The sequence below is a fragment of the Lepisosteus platostomus genome, chromosome 4 (genome assembly GCF_059453375.1).
Source record: "Lepisosteus platostomus isolate fLepPlt1 chromosome 4, fLepPlt1.hap1, whole genome shotgun sequence".
NCBI classification, from domain to species: domain Eukaryota; kingdom Metazoa; phylum Chordata; class Actinopteri; order Semionotiformes; family Lepisosteidae; genus Lepisosteus; species Lepisosteus platostomus.
In genome coordinates, this window is record NC_142614.1 from 2,397,174 (window position 1) to 2,416,820 (window position 19,647).

Genomic DNA, 19,647 nt, shown 5'->3' on the forward strand with positions numbered 1-19,647 from the left:
CTATGTTACAACTGTGGAATTTATAACTATTAAACTTTTTTTCTGTTCAAATTTTACCAAAGCCAAAACAGCTTGTAACACCCTCCTTACAAGGCTTAAAATTAAAAAATCAATTGAAAATTAAAAAAGGAAAAAGCCCTATTGGACCTGTAGTACATCTGTCAGCCTCTGGGCTGTACGCTTCACAGAGACATTGGTAACCAAGGAGTGTAACAGCCGTGTGTTCTCAGCCAGACTGCTTGAATCGCATGTCACACAGTACAGCGAGTGGAAGTGATCGAAATAATTATTAGAGCTAAAGTACAACCTCACCTTTCAGGAAATCAATTCCTAGGGAGCCATCAACAGGGGTTTATAAGATGTAGGTCTTGCCTCACCAGTAATAAGATTTAATAAGATTTCTTTCAGCTGACAACTGCTGTAATGGTTACACAGATCAGATACTGTGGTGTATTTTGTGATCAGGGTCCTCAAAAGATTCATTCTCAAATTACAGGCAGTAGGCTTTGACGAAAACACACGTTTGGATGAGATTTGGTTATTAAATAGAAAACAAATACAGATACCAATCAGGAATATTAAAACTAGTGTTATGTAATTTGTGGAGTACTACAGGGATCTCTGCTAGGACCATTGTTGTTCTTAATTTCTATCAGTGACATAGATTCTGGTATAGGAAGTAAACTGCTCATGCCTGCAGATGACATGAAAGTGGAAGGATTAGCAGTTTAGAAGAAGCAATTACATTTACACAGCATGCATGTGGCAAAACCTTAAATGAGAAACACTGAACAAAAAGAGGCTATTTATGACAAAGGCTTATGTTATGCATCATTTACGTCCTCTTGACAATATGGGTATGCAATAAAAAACCAAGGAAGAGCAAGGAAAATAGAGTATAAAAATAGACTTTAAATTAGGGTATCTTTAAAATTGTATAATCCACTATTTAAGGCTCTTTTAGAATATTGTGTAAAATACTGTTTGTGTATGTGAATTGATCCAAGGATCACATCCAGCACTTTTTTGAAAGAAACCACGTATCAACCACATGGCTGTTTAACCTGCTCCATACTCCCACAGCACTTTGTGCACAGAGATGCCTCCTGTTTTGTTGTTTTTAATGTGCTTTCCTGTAGCTTCTACTGAAGAGATCACTTTTATGAGCCGTATACAATTTCTTGCATTAGGAATTTGTCTTTTGTGCTTTTCTACTTGTGCACCTTGGTTCGTGTCACACTGCTCCTGCTGAAGAAGTCAGGTGGGCCGATTCTGACAGTGCCATGCGCGGTTTGAAGCACTTGGATCGGGTCGACTTGCGGCCTTCTCCGTTCAAGAGTTTTTTTAGCCTGTCAGCTTAGGCCGTACCTGCGAAGCCAGGAATGTACCCGGCTGCTCTTCCCTGGGCTGATTCCCGAGCAGGGGCATAAAGAAAAGTTTGTTTCCAGGTGTGTGTGATCAGGGATGGGGGGAGGGGAGCACAGCGGACCGGGAATCATGTGAGCTGGCCCTGCGCTTGAGTCAGTAAAGCTGCTAGCAAGTACGTTTTAGCAAGGAACCCGTTCCTTCCCGATCACATCTCATTATTTCCTGTTTGGACCTCCTGTGCTCTTGCTTGTCGTGGCTCCCTCGATAAGGAATCAAAAAGCACACAGCATGAGGCGTCAGTTTTGTTTATCAGAAATAAAATGCCCAGGCTTCAGAAATGCCTTGACCTCAGCAGCCTCATCCTGGGGGAGGCTGGTGCGAGTCCTGCAAAAGGAAGCCGTATCAGCCTCTGAGAAAGGGTGTTTATTCTGTCTGGCATGGAGAGCGTGGAGCAGCCACAGAGCAGTAGAAAGAGTAGGGGGCTTTATTGCAATATGCCATGGTGTTGATAGGGCGTGTAATGGTCTTGAAAATAAATGTTTTTGTTGTAATTTGTGATGTGTATATCTGCTTTTGAATGTTTTAGCTTTTGTTGTGTAATAGATGTAGACAATAAGGGAAAACATGAAGCTGAGCAGGACCTTAATTGGGGATACAGGCCCAGAGTTTTAGCATACCTACTGTATAAGGAAGATTTCTAGTATAAACCTGTCTGTTCCACATTCTGGATTAAATTCCTGGACTTCGATTAGTTCAAAGCCAGGTAAGAGAGTTAATGTTTCACAAAATTATAGCTGATTTATTTTGGTCCAGAAAGGCCTTTCTTTTTTCTTCCTTGGTTTCAGCTGAAACCCAGCCAGGAACGCGAAGGGTCAGAGCACGGCTCTGTCAACAGCACTCTGAAATAGATCAAGCTGTTTCTTGCAGCAGACTGTTAGCAGTTCGAGTTCCTGAATGACGCTGGTTTTCTGTTTAATTAAACTAGACGAGCATTAAAAAAGCAAAGCCGTTTTTGCATTCCCTAATAAGGCCGTGGTTGAAAGGTTTCCAGTTGTTTTCCATCGTTTTTGTGGCGTTGAGACAGGAGTGGGTGGCACCACAACCGGAAGGAAGCTTTTCTTCCGATGTGACTGATGCCATACGCAGGTAGAGAAGGTTTGCCAGTGACAGCTCTGCCTGAACCAGGCTTGCCCTGTGCTTGAAGGGCCGGTGTGTCCTCAGGCTTTTAGTCCAGCTGGGCTTGCAGCAATCCAGATTGGCTCAGTACTGGTTTCGCCGGACAGGTTAAATGGCTTCTTCCAGCTCTCCGGGTGCTGCTGCTTGAAAGACACCTAGAAAACCTGCAAGCAAATCCGAGCTCCAGAACCAGGATTCTGGACCCCTGTGATAGACTTTCCATTAGAAGGCCTCTTTTCGAAAGATACTAGTGAAGCATCCCATTAGTTACTACTGCTACCCAGGAAACGAGCAGTGCTTCGCCTTGTCCCTTTGGTTCTGCATATGGCCAAACCATTTCCTGTTTTTTAGGTTTCCACTGTTCCCAAACTTTCCACTTTTTCCATGAACCCAGTGTGTCCCACTACACCTTTCTGTGCTTTCACCTCGGCAAAGGTCCTTGTTCCAAGAATCCCAGCATGGCAGAAGGGCCACAGATGATAGGATGCTATTCAGCCCATCTGGTTTTTAATTCCTCTGTGTCCTTACTGGTTTCACTGGCCTGTTTGGTAGTCAGTGGTTAATTTACCTGAGGATGTCATCCTGATGTTTCATGAAGGAAGCCAGCATATTGGCTGGAATAGTTTACTGCAGACCCCCACAACTCTTTGTGTAAAGAAGACCCTCCTGTTCTTTATTAAACTCCTTCTCTGGTTGCTTTTAGCTGTGCAGTGACTTGCGAGCATCTATGGTTCGTGGTGCTGATGTGATATGCCATTTTATATGAGCTTTGTTTCCATCACACCTGGAACTGTGTTGTGCGAAGCTTTCTGGTACACTGGCCCTCTGGTTTCCAGATTATGTCCTCACCAGGTGCTCTGAGCAGGTTCCTTCCACTTCCACACCCTGAGGGTGTGTGTGTTCCCAGAATCCTGTGCAGGAAGCACAGTGCAGCATACTAACAGTGGCGTACCAGGTGCGCTCCTACCGTCGTGACTCAAAAAAACATCTCTTAAAGGAACTAGGATGTTTATCCACGGCAACTTCCCTAACGGATTTAACTATCCGTTTTATTTTTGTATAAAATGTTTATAGATTCTGACCTAAACAAATGCGGTATGTTGTACACAGTGACGCACAGCGAGCAGTATTACAAACTATTAGAACACTGGGAGTGATGCTTCTGTTAAAAGTAACGTTGCGTGCTCCCCATTGGTCCTCCAGCAGCACACACCTCTGCAGGCGATGACGGCGACAGTTCCTTGGCCTGAGTCTCACCAGGGCCTCCTGTTGATGGTGAGATGCCTTCCTGTGGAGCTACGAGTGACGGGCAGGTTCGGTCCTCCGTCATCCACCCTAGTCGCGGCGCTTGTGCTGTGCTGTGGTACTTGGTTGTGAAAAGGAGCTGTGGGTTTGCAAAGCACATCCAGGATGGAGACTCTTGCGTGCTCTGGCTGTCTCTGGTGGGGCTGGGTGGATCAAAGGGTGGCTGGCTGTAGGAGAGAGAATTAACCAGTGAGCTACTCCAAACTGGTCTGTGCAATATGGTCGTCTCTTTTCTGTCTTACAAGACAGCAGTATCCCTGAAAAACAAGGACTTTCAATTCCCAGATCCTTTCTTAATCCTTCTTCATACAGCTCAAGATAAGTGGCACCACTGTACAGTTAAGCACCCTCCGCGCTCCTGCTGGTGTCAAATCCAGGGCCACTTTGCAGGCTCATCTTTAAGGCTGGCTCTCCGGCCCCGGCTTCTCCGTTACAGCGGAGTTCATCCTGACCATCCGCCATCTGGAGCTGCAGATGAGGCATCTCTCAGCTCACCACAAAACCACTGCCTGCCCTGGGCCCCAGGTGGCTCGTTTCTGCGTAATGAAGGGCAGCTGATTTTACTCAAGGAACGGTACCCCCAAGATCAGAGGCACCCCTACCGGCGGTTTTTACCCCTCCCCCCTCACGGGGAGCCTTGCAGTGTCACAGCCATGCAAGTGATTCCAGTAACTCTTTGGCTTTCTGCCGTCGCAGAGTTCTGCTGCAGAGCTGTCTTTCCCTAGAAATAGTGTTTTCCAGAGAGCTGAAGAGGCGAGCACATGTAAACAACAAAGCTAACATTCGGAATTGATCAACACCCCCAGTCTCAGCCTAAACAATACATGTGTGTCATGTAACAGAACCTGGCTGTGAGTGCATTTCCTTCCCAACTTCTCAGCTTTTATTTAGAATCTATGATTGGCAAAAAACCTACAGATTTTAATTGTGCTTTTATAATGGAAGGGGAAAGTGGCGCAGGCTGTTGAGGACCTGGACTTCTTACCAGCGTTGGGGGTTCAAGTCCTTGCTGACCTCTATGGTAGCCTGGAGCAAGGTCTGTCCTCCAGCTGGGGTTACAATAGGTTACAAAAGGGGGGTTTACCTAGTTATTAAAATAATTATTTCCCTTTGTTACAATGTGTATTTGGAGTTAAATGCAGCCTTCAGATGAGATGGTAAACCGAGGTCCTGACTCTCTGGTCATTAAACATCCCAGGGGGTTTCTTTGAAAAGAGTAGGGGTGTTACTCCGGTGTCTTGGCTAAATTTCCTACTGGTCTTTACCAGTCATGGCCTCCTAATAATCCCCCTATCTGAACTGGCTTCATCACTCTGCTCTCCTCCCCACTGAGAGCTGGTGTGTGGGGAGCGTTCTGGAGCATCATCCAGGTGGGGCTGAACACTGGGGGTGGTGGAGGGGATCCCCATTACCTGTAAAGCGCTTTGAGTGGAGTGTCCAGAAAAGCACCATATAAGTGTGAGGAATTGAAGATTATTATATTATTTTATTAAAGAAACGTTCAGGACCAAGGAGTTCTCAGGTCTGTTTGAGCCTATATCAAGGTTCAGGGTGTGCACTTGACGTTCAGGCCCCCGTGTTTTGTCCTACAAAAGCATTTCAGCTTGGATTTGCTGACCATTTAGAGGACTGTTCAGACCCTCTTGTTTTAATTAATGAGCAACAAAAGCTAATTGTTGCCAGGTGTCTGTGGTTGTGAGGCTACACAGCGCTGGTTTGCGTGGTTTATGGGAAGTCCGCTCAGGCATTCCTTCTCATAGATTCCTAATCGCAGCCATGGCGCAGGGCCATGACTTAGATGGGCGTCTGTCTGGGAGACCTCGCTGTGATCTGGCCAGTGAATTCTGGGGCCCGATCTTGCCTTCTGAGGGCTGCGGCTGAGTGCATGGGCATTTCGGTTTGGAGTTCATTCGTTTTCATTTCGTGTTCATTCATGGTGAGCGTGCCCGTGACGAGCAAGGCAGTCTGAAGCTGCGTTCAACAGAGCGATTCTGTTAGTGGTTGGCCACGTGCAGTGAAGGCTCTCCTTGACTTTGCTTCACCACTTGATGACTCTCAAATTGATGACCACTTGATGAGCCAGAGAAATCAGACACAACCTTTCAAAAACACTGTACTGCTGTCTAGGCATTTGGGGGCTTTCTGGGAGAGATGACCCATACATTTTCCATCTGGGATTTTGCTTCAGGATAAGCATATTTCTCCAGAAGTAATTCCTCTTTTCATTTTTTCTCGGGAATGAACTCGGGAATAAACTCAAAAAGATTGATTGTATTTCTGTACGTGGATTTCTTTTTAAAAAAGACAGAACCTGCAGCTGGTGTTTGTAGCCAATAGTCAGATGTGGTTGCGTTTGGCAAAGTTTTAACTTGCGTTGAAAGGGAGAATCTGACCTGTACTGCAAACTCTGTACTGTAGCTCAGACGCGAAGTTATTAATGCCAACTGAGTGAAACAAACCGTGGACTTTGAAAGCACGAGGTGTTTACCTAAAGTAGCATATCAGTGTGAAATAAACTTTTTATTGAAGGTGACACCATGAGCACCTCAAGAATCAGCTGAGGTTTCAAATAGTTTTTCCTTTTTTCCTTTATCCAAGTTGACTAACAGAGCCATTAAAATGAAGCTTAAAAACTCACCAGCACAGAGATAATTACTTGCAGTCACATGGGAAGGAAATTGTCTCCTCACACTTGTTAACTGTATGTAAGGACAAACCTCTTTACACAACGAGTAGGGGGATGTTGTGCAGTCTTTTGAGTCCCATATAGTCAATACTGGGACCCTGTGGTATTGTTCTGGTGCACTTTTGGTGAAATAAAAATATTTTGTGATACTTGGAAGTGGGTCCACCAAAAGCCTGAAAATCCTCCTTCAGTGTAAAAAATAAACAAAACTGAACGTGATTTGTATTGTGGCATACTATAACTGTTTTAGAGGGCAAGACTTACAGTGCTGTTAGCTAAGCATTGCCTGTAAGCACATAAAGGAGAAGGGGGTCACATGGTTTCAGGGAGCTCCTGCATCTCCAGGGGTGCCAGTCTGAGCTCCAGGTCACACGTTTTCCTGCAGAGGGGGGACCTGGGTTGTTTGCAGACTATAAGCAATACCTGTCCTCTTCCAGAACTCGATACCCAAAGCAGAGGTGTGATGAATCATAGTAGTACCTGTCTGTCTAAGAGCAAAACCTCTCCAGTCCTTGAGCCTACAGAAAAGAGGCAGGCTGCCACGTGCCTGGGTAAACATTACCTCACGCTTGGCAGAAGGGTGAAGGAGCAAATGAGATCGAACTGCAGGTTTCATTTTTAAAGGCTGAGGACTCTTGAAAAATACCAATGATAAAATTCCAATCCAAATGTGTAAAAGCGTTAGCAGAATGAGTCAATCGCAGTGGGGAGAATCTGCCTCTCTTAGCGCCACTGTGATCTTTAACACAAATCCTTCTCCACTCGCAAAACTCTAAAAACTCCCAACCAGGAATACCTACTTTACTTCAGGCATTAATTATACCAGTTGCAGCCACAGTGTCCTCCTCACATTCTTCTCCAATGCTGTGCTGGATCTCAGGATCTGTGTGTGTGTTGTAGAGTTTGCTCGACACTTCTAAGCAGTCAGCAAGCTGGACCGATCTTCTGACAAAGTGAGGGGGAGTGCATGTCTTTGTTTTAAATTTGGACTGACACTCTCTGACACTCTCTACCTTGACCCACCTAAAGCAGGGGTGTCCAGTCCTGGTTCTCGTGGGTCGCTGTGTCTGCAGATTTTCTGGGTGTCTAAAGCAGCAAGACATGAAGAGCTGAGAGAAGCTGTTGAACTGTCCAGTTAATTCAGTGAGCAGGTGATCTGGATTGTGAAGAACTGAGGTGGAGTGAAATAGTGAAACACTATTATTTATCTTGCATGACACTGTCAGCAAGTGCAGCAGAGCTCAGTGAAATCTTACCAAAGGCATGAGGCCGAGCCGCCACGGGGTTGATGTGTCTCTCAGATGCATGGCGATAAAGCTTGCTCTTTCTGTTTCGGTATTCCTGCCTCCTGTCTGCGTAGGCTGGAATTCCGGGCCGTCCAGTTCATTTCTCGTATGAGGGCCCTCTTCTGAGAGGGCTGGAGGAGAAGAAACAGGAATAGGAAGTCACTGTTTATGTTTTTGGGAGGAAAAAAAAAGGAACTCGGTGATTAGGTATTGTAAATTAGGGGATGTGACAGTATAGACAAACATTCGTTTAGAAGAGAAACCCGTTTATTGACAAATAGTCCTGGAATTCCCCCCAGCGCAGGCAGGCGGGACTTTTAGGAGATTCTGAGGTGACTGTGCACCTGTCCCTGTCAGGGCTATCGGTGACTCGGAGCCCAGCTGCCCTTCCTGTTTCCGAGCTGTTCGAAAACTGTTTTTGCCCCCGGCGGCCCCGGCCCCTCTTCTGAGGCAGGTCAGGGGACAGGACGGGGTTTTTCCCCAGTCAGCTTCGAAACCATTAATGTTTCGTTTTCACTCTCCAGAAATTGACTGCAGCTACCTTGACTTCAGAATTCAAACCTGAAAAGCAGGTTTGTAAAGACAAAATGTACAAACAGCGTACACAGTGTATTACTATTATCAGACACCTCTCTGGGATTCGTAATTCTGGCCTATGACTGTGCCAGCTTTGGGATGCTGTGTATAGCATCAGTGTGATTGCTAAATTGTTTCCAGTTAACGGTGATTAATGCAACAATTAAGTTAGCTTTGGCAATGGAACGGAGGGGGTGTTTTGCTTGGTGTAGGGACACGAACACCGCAGAGAATCTTCTGGGCTGTATCAGGGCGATGGGTCCAAACAGCCCAAAAGAAACATGGAGCTGTTCACAAGTATTGATTAAATAAGTAGACCTGCTAATTGATTAATAAATGCCACCTTAACTGAACTGCACATCAGCGAGGGCCACACAACATTAGGTCTGCTCTCACTGGTTTAATTTGGAATAATCCGGTAGAGGTTGCGGGCACTCTGTGTTCTTCCAGACCAAACAGAACAGAGGTTGTTGACAGAACAGTCTACCTCCAGTCAAGCCAGCTCCTCCTTTTACTCCCTTTTGAACTGGAGACTCTTTTTTACACCAAGAGTTGTGGGGTTGTGGAACAAGCTACCCTGCCGTGTTCAACAAACGACTCTGTAAGGTCTTTGGATTGCTTAGCTAATAGCAACCAAACGAGCTAACTTTGGCCCATTTCACGTTTGGATTGTGGCTGATTCGGGATATCATCCTACAGGTCAGGAAGGAGCAAAAAACAGCAAGAGAAGAGGCTCTTAAAAAAAGCTGTCAGCAGTTTGGGGTCACCTTTCTGGCATGCTACTGTGACTGCCGTCATGACAACTGAACAAATGCTGTGTGTTCTTGGGCCTTGATGAACTTGGAACTGAGACTCACTTAAACCTGCCAAGTTTTTCTGCATAGTTACCGCTTATCTGCCAGGACCACCCTGTGCTGCTCCTGCCTGCTGTCGAACCCTGACGAGCACGAGGCCCCCCTCGTTCTCCGGTGATCCCTGGCCTTGAACAGCAGAGCAGCTCCCAGTGTTAATCAGGAATTCTCATGGGAACTGACAAAAACTGGAACTTCACCCAGCAAGCGGCAGATCAGGCATGAAACACAGCTTACAGGAGGCGAAACCTAACATGCTGGCTCTTTCCACAGAAATTCAGGATCAATGACTACAGGCTAGAAGAGACTTGAAAAAATATGTGCGTTTGGGCCAATTAATAACATCAACATACGTCAAAAACAGAAGAAACGGCTCACAAATGGGCAGCAGGGCTGCTCTGGGAGAATTCGGTGTGATTCTGAAGGTCCCTGTGGCTTGAAAAGGAATGTCTTCAGCAGCACGTGCTGCCTGTGTTACTGGACAGACGTGACAGACTGAACCCAGAGCAGCGAGCGACACGGATGAGGACAGCTGAAGAGGGAGAGTCTCGATCCCCCGAGCAAACACAGGCTGGAGGTGATGTGGATGCCAGTGGTTCTTTTATACTGTAACCCTTGGTAATTGCCTTGAATGAAGGCATCAGCAGAACATCAATATTAATTGCTGGACTTGACTCAAAAGCGTGGAGCAGTTCAAGGCGGCTCAGTTAATCTGCTTGGCAGGGCCAGCGGGTGGCTGGCCCTTCATGTTCTTTATGGGTCAGCAGTGTCCGGGACTCAAACAGACTGCGGGGACTTCCCAGGCAGGCGACACGGCTGCTGTTTCCCTGGACAAGCCGCTTTATCCAGGTTGCTTTAGCAAAGCCCGCTGTGTACAGATGTGTGCGTACGAAAACAGGCAGTCTGAACTCTGGTGTGTCACCGCGGATAGAACGCTTAATGGCCAGCACTGCCCTTCTGTGATCCTGGCAGAGGGGGTGTTTAGAGACAGGTGGAGCACTGCAGCTGTGATGCCTCTCCTGAGACACCTTTCTGAGTAATTATTAATTACGCTGCAGAATTAAAAATGGGAACTTTATGCTCCAACAATTGCTCCGTGATTTGACGATGAACCGTGAATTCAAGACACAAGTGAAGGAATTTGGCAGTTTTGTGATGTGGGTGCCATAAGACCTTGAAGGCATCTTTTCAGAGGCTGCTTTTTATTTCCTGAAAGCTGCCGAGCGCAAGGTAGACTACCCAGGTAGGGGCGAAGGGGAACAGGGAACAGATGAGACAGTAGGAGTGGAAAATGTGATGAAAGGAAAGAACAATGCAGGCAATAAGAGCTCCTCTGTCAAGTCAGGCCTTGGCACACCTTTGGAGAGAGCTGTGTGTTTAAGCTGAAACTCTGTGCTCTGAAATGAATGTCACTTGTTCATCCTCCTCTCCTTTCCCTCCCGCATTCCGGGCGGGGGAGGGAAAACACTTTTTTGTGGGGTTTTAATACAGCCTCCCGCCCCTCCCCTCTCCAGAATTCCCTGAATTCAGAATCCTGGGTCTGTAGCATCGGCTTTCTGGCATTTGAGCAATTAAGACCCTCTGCCCGTGCTGTAAGACCAGCCCAGAGCTCCAATAGGAGTTTGCTTCCTGTAGAGGAGTCTCTTCTCGGTGTGTGCTCAGATAATTACACGCTGGCTGTGCTCCAAGTTGTTGTGGCATTAAAAAAAACTTTGCTGAGCTGAGCGGTTTCTGATCTGCCTGATGTCTTTAGCACTGTGGCCCCTTTTCTACTCAAGGCAGCAAGGTAGAATGATGGTTAGGAATCTGGACAGAAACTCTGGGGGTCCAGGTCGCAGGTGGGAAATTTGTGGCCCTGTGTCAAGGTACTTCACTCGGACTGCTCCTCCAAATTAGATCCTTAGTAAAGGATTCAAAACATCGCAAAACACATCAGTATTCGGGCTCCCTCTCTTTAGTAGGTTCTGATTTATCCTCTTGTTAGATATCTGTAGTTTCTCGGAAACTCTTAAGAGCTTTAAACGGCATGAGTTCAGTGCACTTTGAACCAAGCTCCCAGCATACAGTTGTTTATTTTTATGTTCTGTTCCAGCTCGAGATCTTGATTTTACTTTCCATATTATGTTTCAGTGGAGTCTTCTCTGTGGGGACAGGAGTTTGCTTCAAGTGCTTCAGAGCTGGTTCCAGCCAGAAAGGTCTCTTAAAAGAAATGATGCTTGAGATACTAATGTGTCAGCGAGAGGAGATGCCTGCTGGACTTGCAGAGGATTAAGCCTTGGGTGCCAAAACAGTCACGTTGTCCTTTTAAACCGTGGCTGAGCAGAAGAAGAAACGATACCTCATCTTTCCCCTCTGGACCTGTCTGCGCTGTGGCACCAGTGAGCGCAGGGTGGCTGCTGCCCCAGGGCATCTTCTGATGAAAGGGAGGATCCGCACAAATCAGGCAGCAGCTCGGTGGGGACCCCTGCTGTGCCACGCCCCCCCAAACCCAGAGGGCTCTGTGGTGCCAGCTGCCTTGCCACTCCAGATAAACAATCTGGACACTGCCCATTGTGGAAGGACACATGGGCATTTACTGATCTCCCTGACCTCTGGCTCAGACAAAAGTTGAAAAGGACAAAAAGCTTACAACAGGCGGGACAGTGAATGATGACTGAATGACCCCCCTTTACTTCCAACTCCTAGTCTGTTAGAGGCTGGGACGTCACGCAGAGCTGAAGCGGCAGCCAGGATCTGTGAGGATCTGACGGAGGAGGAGGAGGAGGAGGAGTGGGAGGGGGTGTTTGGAGGAAGAGCGCAGGCCGTCGCGCTGTCTGCGATTTCCTGGCCTGTCACGATGAGTTTGCCTCGAGCGCGGTCCAGTGGCCTGGAACATTTACCCTCATTACAGCCTCTTTCGGCCCAGCTGGGGTTCCTCCCCCTGCACGTTGTTCCCCCCATCAAGATGAAAAGGGAATGGCCTCCCGACCAATTAAGGCCAGGTCGGCCCAGTCTGCGCCTCGGCACACTTCAGAGCTCTGGTGTCACCTCCCGGGTCAGGCATGCGGGACTGGGCTTTTCTATGCTGTGGTGGGAGGCGCAAACAACGAGCCGCCAAAGACTGCGTTTTCAGCTGAGAAGGAGTTTTTTCTGCTCATTTTTCTATAAATATGCAAAACCACCCTTGAAATCTGGAAGTCTAGAAGTTGCACACCTGACTGGTGGTCGTAAGGATTGCCTGTTACACAGTCTGATTATGCCAGTGCGAGGAAACCACACGCCAAGAGGCACAGGCTTCTCAAAAACGTACAAGCTGCTGCACGGCGTTGGCCTGTGGATGTCTGATAACACGTTTTGCCAAAGTCCTCTGAGTTCCCGCTTGGAAGCGATCTATTCATTTTGATTTTGGAGTTTTAAAAGGTGTACTGGATATGCAACAGGTTCAGAAGAGAACAAAAGTCCAGATGGTTTCAGGTCCCTGCTTGTGAAGTCATTGTAACTTGATTTCCTTTTAAACTCTTAATGAAGTTGCATCGGCTGGAGGGGCTGCAGCCTTTCCTGTCCTGCAAATAGCAAGCGTTTCTCCTTTAGATTTTCCTTTATCATGAATTTCGTGTTTTTGCAGGGGACGAAGTTCTTTGCTCAGGGACATCTACGGCCTTTTTCTCGCACTAAGCAAAACTATATTTCGTTAAAATAAAATCAGCTTTGCCACCTCTTACCAAATGTGCAATGATTTACAGTGTTGATGGCAACTCAGCTTTTCTGATGACTTTCAGTTTGTGGATTGTTGACAAGAGTGTGGCTCCTGTACCATGCTCAGATGTGAGCTCTCCCCACACTGTGTCTGTTACACATACTGACCCTCACTCACCCCTCCCCTGGAGCGCTTATGGAACACAGGGTCGGCTGCTGGTTTCTGCGTTCGTGCTACGGGTGTTACTGATGGGTCTTTATCAGTTGCAGTGGCTGGGGTTAAAGAGCGAGAGACGTCAGGAAAGAATTAATCTTTCTCTCTTTGGCCTGGAGCCCAACATTCCCTCTCTGGCAGACTTTCACTTTCAATGGTCAGTAACAAATGCAAAAGATATATCCCGAGGCATTAAAGGGCACAACAACTGAGGTTTGGAACCAAGAGCATTGTGTTTTGAATGCCTCTCAGCATGTATAAATACATATAAACTCCTGAAGTACATAATTGCAAAAGAGGAAGGGAATGGGTTATCTTTATCTGTAGATCTTTGCTTAGAGCCAAAATCCCAAGTTTTGTTTTCATTCATCGAAAAACATAATTTGAACCAAAGGTCACTGATGCATTTTTCCTCCTTGTTCTGCTGACTGTGACACATTCCAGACTCCACTCTGATCTGCGCTGAGATCTGCCGGTCCTGCGCGCTGGCAGAAGAGGTGTGACTTATTGGAAAGTAAGGCCGATTGCGAAAGAGAAACCTTCAAAGGTGTGGTGCGCTGTCTGCGCAGAATCTGGCTTTGTGTCGTGCTGCATGTCCAGGTGCCCGTGCTTCAAAAGGCACAAAAACAGATTTCCAATCAGTTCATTTTCTGTTAATTGCTTGCTCTGCTTTTTAAGACTGCGATGAGGACTGATAAACTTGGTCACCAGATGTCCGATAGCCCTCACCCCCTGGAACGGTATCTCTGGAGCAGTTCGGATCATGTTGCCTGGTTACTGGGCCAAATGCCCTGGCAGGCACAGCGAGTGTTGGCATTTGCCACATTCATCTATTCTTATTTGAGGGCTTTTTTGCCTTAGTGGTATGGGTGATGTCATCCTCTAGAAACCTTGAGCAGAGAGGGTGTTGTAAGAATTCTGGGATGCAATTGCCTGGGTCACTGTGGACAAATAGTTTTGGCACTTTTAGGTTTTAAAGTTGCCATGAAAAAGGTCCCCAGATACAACATTCATATTAATTTATTTCCAAAGTTCGTTTTTTTTACTTAGAAAGAAAGCTTCATGCTCATTAAAAATTAAAATCCTAATGGAAAGCTCGGGTTGCGTGTCTAGAGCCTGAAACTGTGGCGCACTGTAGAGGAACAGGAGAGGGGCTCAGGAAGAATGTGGCAATTCCTGTGCCAGTTTGTGCACTGCGTGGGCGAGAGCTTGTTTACACCCAGCCGTCCTGAACCAGCATGCTGGTCTCCCGGGATGACAGCCCTTAAATGATCCATTGCTTTCTGGCTCTGCCTGGAGCCTCACTGATCAGCAGCCTCTGCACTTGAGTTGTGAATGGCTCTGTACTGTACCACCCCCCTCCCTCGTCTCTCTGCAGAGCCTTCTGGGTGCTGGAGACTCATGCCCTAGGGCTAGAGAGAGCAAGCACAGCTCTGCAGATCCTGAGCAGCTCCTGGTGACAGAACAGCTTTATGTCTTTATGTGCAGCTCATTATTATTATTCATTGGTTTTTGCTAATCCTAGTAAGAGCATAATAGTTTAACAAATGAGATGAGCAAGACAGCCCACCTAGCCCATTTGGTAGCTAACTAATCCTAGGGGCTCATCCAACTGTTTCTTGAAAGAAAAAAAAAGCAGTGTATCTGCTTCGGCGGCATGGCTGGGTAGCTTGTTCCACACTCCCACCACCCTTTGTGTAAAGAAGTGCCCCTGGTCCTCAGATGTCAATGCGCTTGCATGTAGCTTCCCTGGATCTGAAATCAACTTACTGCATCATCAGTAACTCTCAGGGGTTCTGATTACGCATCTTTTTTTTCCTAAGTATAAACTTTGTGAGTGACCAGCGAGAGGGGAGGGCCTGCAGGAGGCAGCTGGATGAAATACGCTGCTCCGGGGAACAGCAGCCCCGTCTGCAGAGCCCTGCGGTCAGGAGTCGGAGCCCTGACCACTCCTCCACAGCCTGCTTAGCGTCAGCCGCAGGTGCCGTTTTCAGGTGACGCGTCTGAATGACTCTCGGCAAGGTGTGAAGTTCTGCGTGTGTTTTTTTAAAGAGATGTAACTAAAGTGTTTTTTTCTCTTAAAAACAGTCAGACTTGTTTAAAACTGATCATGTAAGATTCCTGGGCCATGAGGCAACCTGTCAGCTCTCTAGTTTGTCACCTGTAATCTTCTACTTTTTTTTAAACAAAACTCCTTTTTGTCAGCTGCTCGTTCGACATGTTTCTGGAAAGCATGTATTTCAGTGGTGCCTAGGATAGCCCTTATATGACTAGTAGTGCTCCAGTACAGGCAACAGGCTACCTTGTATAATTCTTCAGTTCATTAAAAATGGGCAAAGGGGCACAGAGTGAGGCAAGAGGAAGTGCAAAGGCTTCCGAGCACAGGAATATCACTCCGAGATACCTGCCCTCTTCCTGAGGCTGAGCGCGTCTCCCTTGAACACTTCCCAGCTGCGGTTATTCTCGTCTTCATGTCTCGCTGGGCTCTGGCCTGAGATAGGATGTCCTGCCAGACAGTAGCTCTGCCAGCGTAGTGACGCACCTGCCGCCGAGACAGAGCGCCCGGCTGGTACTTCCGTCGCCCTGAATTGCCCTGTTTGTTATTTATCCCACGCGGGAGATGGGGATCACCTGCGCGTGCCCCGACCGTGACTCCTGGAGCGGACACGCGTGAAAGACTCCCCCCCCCCCCAGCACTTGCACACGGTGCCCACGCTTTGCTCGAAATACGGCTGTGGGAAGTAATCTGCGCACATCCTGGTATGGTGAGGTTAGGGGAGGCTCGGGCAGAGAGCGGGGATCTGAGCCACGTGCTTGTATCCCTGTTTCGTGGGGTCTCAGGAACCTCGATTCAGTGTTGTTTACCCTTCCAAACTCTACACGGAGTGAAATCTGCCCCCAGATAAATACTTTTGCATATCTTCAGAAGTAAACGTAATTTGCATAGCGTCGACGTTCTGACCGCAGAAGGTGACGTTAGCCAAGAGCCGGTATCTTTGTAGGTACATTATTTCTAATTTTGTCTCGACAGTGACGGCAATACACAATGACAACGACACATGCGCGGTGTTTAGTCTTTATGCGCAGTAATGGCTCCACCTAGTGGTCGTCGTTCATTATTGCCGCGTTAACGTCTGTTACCTTCCGTAGCCGACAGGAAGCAAGACGTTGCTCTTTCAGTCTTCTCGCCTTGTTTGGCAGACGAACATGAAAAAAACAATTAGCTATGACTGCTCTCCTCCTATATCTTTCCTTAAGATTTTCGTTACAAAAAAGACCACTGGGTGGCGCCCTCTGCAGGACACAACTGTACGTGCAGCTTCAAGAGCTAACAGAATCGGGGAATGAAAAAAGTATTTTTCATAGCAGCGTTGTAACAAAGGACGGTCGCCTTTGCTGACGTCAGATTTCAGTGCGGCCGTTCTCTCCAGTGCAACCCTTCACATGAGAAGTCATAGGCAGGAGTGTTTTTGCTCCTGCACGCACTGGGAATCTGTTCTGGGAACACACTGCTATCGGAGTCGGAGCTCAAGGTCATGTGTCGGGCGGAAGGTGCGTTGATGCTCAGGGCGCCCAGAGGAACAGCAAGACTCCCGAGTGAGAGACTCCCTCTGCCACTGCTTTGTTGGAGTCACTTTAGGAGACAAAAAAAAACGGAACTGCATGAGGTCATCGCAGCAATGTCAATGGAGCAGAGAAACGGTGTTTCGATTTTGTTGCGCTTCTTAGTGTTCAGCTGGTCTTGTGGGACTCTGTTGTTCCTGTCCGTCGGTTGTGGGGCTGTGTAACAAGCTGTAGAACACTCTTTCATCTTTAAAGAAACAGCTGGGTTAGGTCCTGGGATCAGTTAGCTCCTCGCAACCAAACGAGCCAGATGGTTTGGAAAACCTCCTCAGGGTTAGGTACCTTTCTACAGAGTCCGGAAGATCACGGGGGAGGCGCATCAGTGTGACACAGTGCTGTGAACCCCATTGGTGAGTTTCCTCGCCTTGCGCGCCGCTGAATTTCGTCCTCGCCCCTGTTACCTGGCGGCTCAGGTGTTCTCGATGCAGTTATCTGCTGGTGTGAGAACAATCTTCAGGAACTAGAGCAAAGTGAGCCGAAACAGGCTGGAAATGTAAATAGAGGGGAGGAAGTCTGAATGGTTCTCGGCGGTGTGTGGACAGCACTAACGGCGACCAGTCCACCCGTTTCAATTATTGCGTAGTACAATACAGAGTCACGGTGGAGCTGGACAAGCCAGGACACACACACACCTACTGAGGACATTCAGGTGGGGAGCTGCGTCAGCATGCGTCGGCTGCAAAGGAACAAGTAAGAGGTTTATTCCCTGCTGAAAAGAGAAGAGAGAAAACACACCTGATCATGGCTCCACGGCTGAAACGTTGTGTTTTCTTTCTTCTCTTTTCAGCAGGGAATAAACCTCTTGCTTGTTCCTCTGCAGCCTACTGAGGACAGCTGAGGTGCCGGTTAGCCTCGACGGCAGAACACAGGACGGTGGGAGGAAGCCCACCTGGAAATCATGCAAACTCCCCACAGAAGGTGGCCCGGGTCGGAATCGACGCCAGGACCCATGTGCGCTCACCGCCGCGCCACAGTGCTGCTTTAAGAGCAGACCCGGCAGGGGCAGCAGCCCAGCAGCGACACAGCCCTGCTTTCAGCCGGTCGCTGCCCTTCGCTGGCGCGGCTGAACACAGCAGGCGGGGTGCATTTCAGAACATTGTCCTTCGTGCCCACCGGCAAGGTGAGCACAGCGAGCGCGAAGGACACTGGCCTTCGGAAAGCAGTGTGGCCGTGTTTAGCTCAGCCCCATGAAGCACGTTTAGAAAGAGCTGATGCTAGACGCCGCAGAGCGGGGACAAGCAGGTACTGTCAATGATGCAAGAGGAGTCTGGAGGCATTGGGTGTCTCTTACTTGACAGAAGTATCTGACTTGACGTATTTGACAAAAGACTGTCAAGGGCCAAGTTTATCAGTCATGTAATTCATTGGCATCTTTTTAGTAGGAGTGTTCCCTCGGCGTGTGTATTTAATTGTAGTTATTCGAGAATGCAGAGAGGTGGAGAAAGTACAGCGAAGAAACGCTCGGGCAGTTCGTGATTGCAGTGAAGATCACACAGCAACAACGCTTCTCTCAGCTCTCTCTTCTTCCAGGCAGAAGGGGGCTTAAATGCTTTAGACTTTAGGACATCTAATGCTATTTTTAAGATTAAATGGATACAAAACTCTTTAAAAAATAAGCAAAGTGTACGGCATATAACCCCCAATCTGATATTTCAAGAAGTAGGGGGGTCTAGAGTTTTTACTAAAGTGTAACTTTGACATTGGAAAACCCCCCTTGAAACTTGCCAGTTTTCATAAACAAGTACTTCTGACGTGGTCACTTATGTATAAACATAACTTTTCCCCACATAGATTTACTATCTGGACCAACAAATATATAAAAATTAGAAATAAAACCTTATTTTTTGAAAACTGGGTCAAGAATGATATCATTTGGATTAAACAATTCATCAAGGCTGATGGTAAAATATATAGTTACACCGAGTTTGTTAATAGATACAATATTTCTATTACTTTGGATCAGTATTTTGCTGTAATTAATGCGATTTCTGGGGAAATATTAACTCTTTTAAGGAGTTGTAATAGTAGTCCTTTAGAAACATTGGAAGAATTTACAGCTCATATTAAACTACAAAGAAAGGATATTGTGAGTTGTGGATGTAATAACCAATTTTTGAGATCCCTGTTAAAAAAATGATCATTTACTTGTGACTACAATACTGTATATTGGAATTCCGCATTTGGAAAGCGCATTGATTGAAGAAAAATGTGGATGATGCCCAATAAATATTGTATAACCAATAAAATAAAGGAGGTTTCATACAAAATAATTCATCGAATTTACCCAGTTAAAACTCTTGTTACCCAACGATTTAAAATTAATATAGATGACAAATGTGTTTTTTGTGACAATAGCCCTGAAACTATTAAGCATTTGTTTTGGTTATGTCCCAGGGTAAAAATGTTCTGGACTTAGTTGCAGCATTATATTAAAAAAGAGACGAATATTGATATTTGTTTTGTTGAAAAATATATTATGTTAAGTTTCAGCCCCAGTGAAAACAATATAAAAAATTATTTTGTAATAAATTTAATTATTATACTGGCACGTTATCACATACATAAAATGAAGTAGTCTGGGAGGTATCCTGTGTTTGAGCATTTTAAAATGGAAGTAAAGGGGTATTTGCAGACTATTTCGAAATGCCAAAATATGAAAGCGGTGCGGACATTATTTTTATTTAATTTGTTTAATCTTTTTTCATAACTTGAATTGATGTAGTAGTATGTACCCCTGACGTTATTTTTGTTTTGAATTGTTATATGTACTCTTGTTTGTATTGTAATGTTTGTTCTTTTGTTAAGCATAAATAAAAATAAAAAAAGCCCTCTCTTCTTCCTGATGGGCGAGCCTTCCTTCCCAGACTGAGCCCTGATTGGTTCAGC

General features: G+C 46.6%; 2 long non-coding RNA genes across 2 annotated transcripts; one reads left to right on the plus strand and one right to left on the minus strand.

The window, feature by feature from the left end:
• Nucleotides 1-7,134: 7,134 nt before the first annotated feature.
• Nucleotides 7,135-9,377, minus strand: LOC148672109 (uncharacterized). Its single transcript, XR_015935656.1, has 3 exons — nt 9,286-9,377; nt 7,792-7,952; nt 7,135-7,706 (listed from the first exon to the last, which is right to left on the minus strand). It is a non-coding gene; the product is annotated as an uncharacterized LOC148672109 (long non-coding RNA).
• A 308-nt stretch (nt 9,378-9,685) lies between these two features.
• LOC148672110 (uncharacterized) lies at nt 9,686-12,953 on the plus strand. Its single transcript, XR_015935657.1, has 2 exons — nt 9,686-9,825; nt 11,379-12,953. It is a non-coding gene; the product is annotated as an uncharacterized LOC148672110 (long non-coding RNA).
• The last annotated feature ends 6,694 nt before the right edge of the window (nt 12,954-19,647 follow it).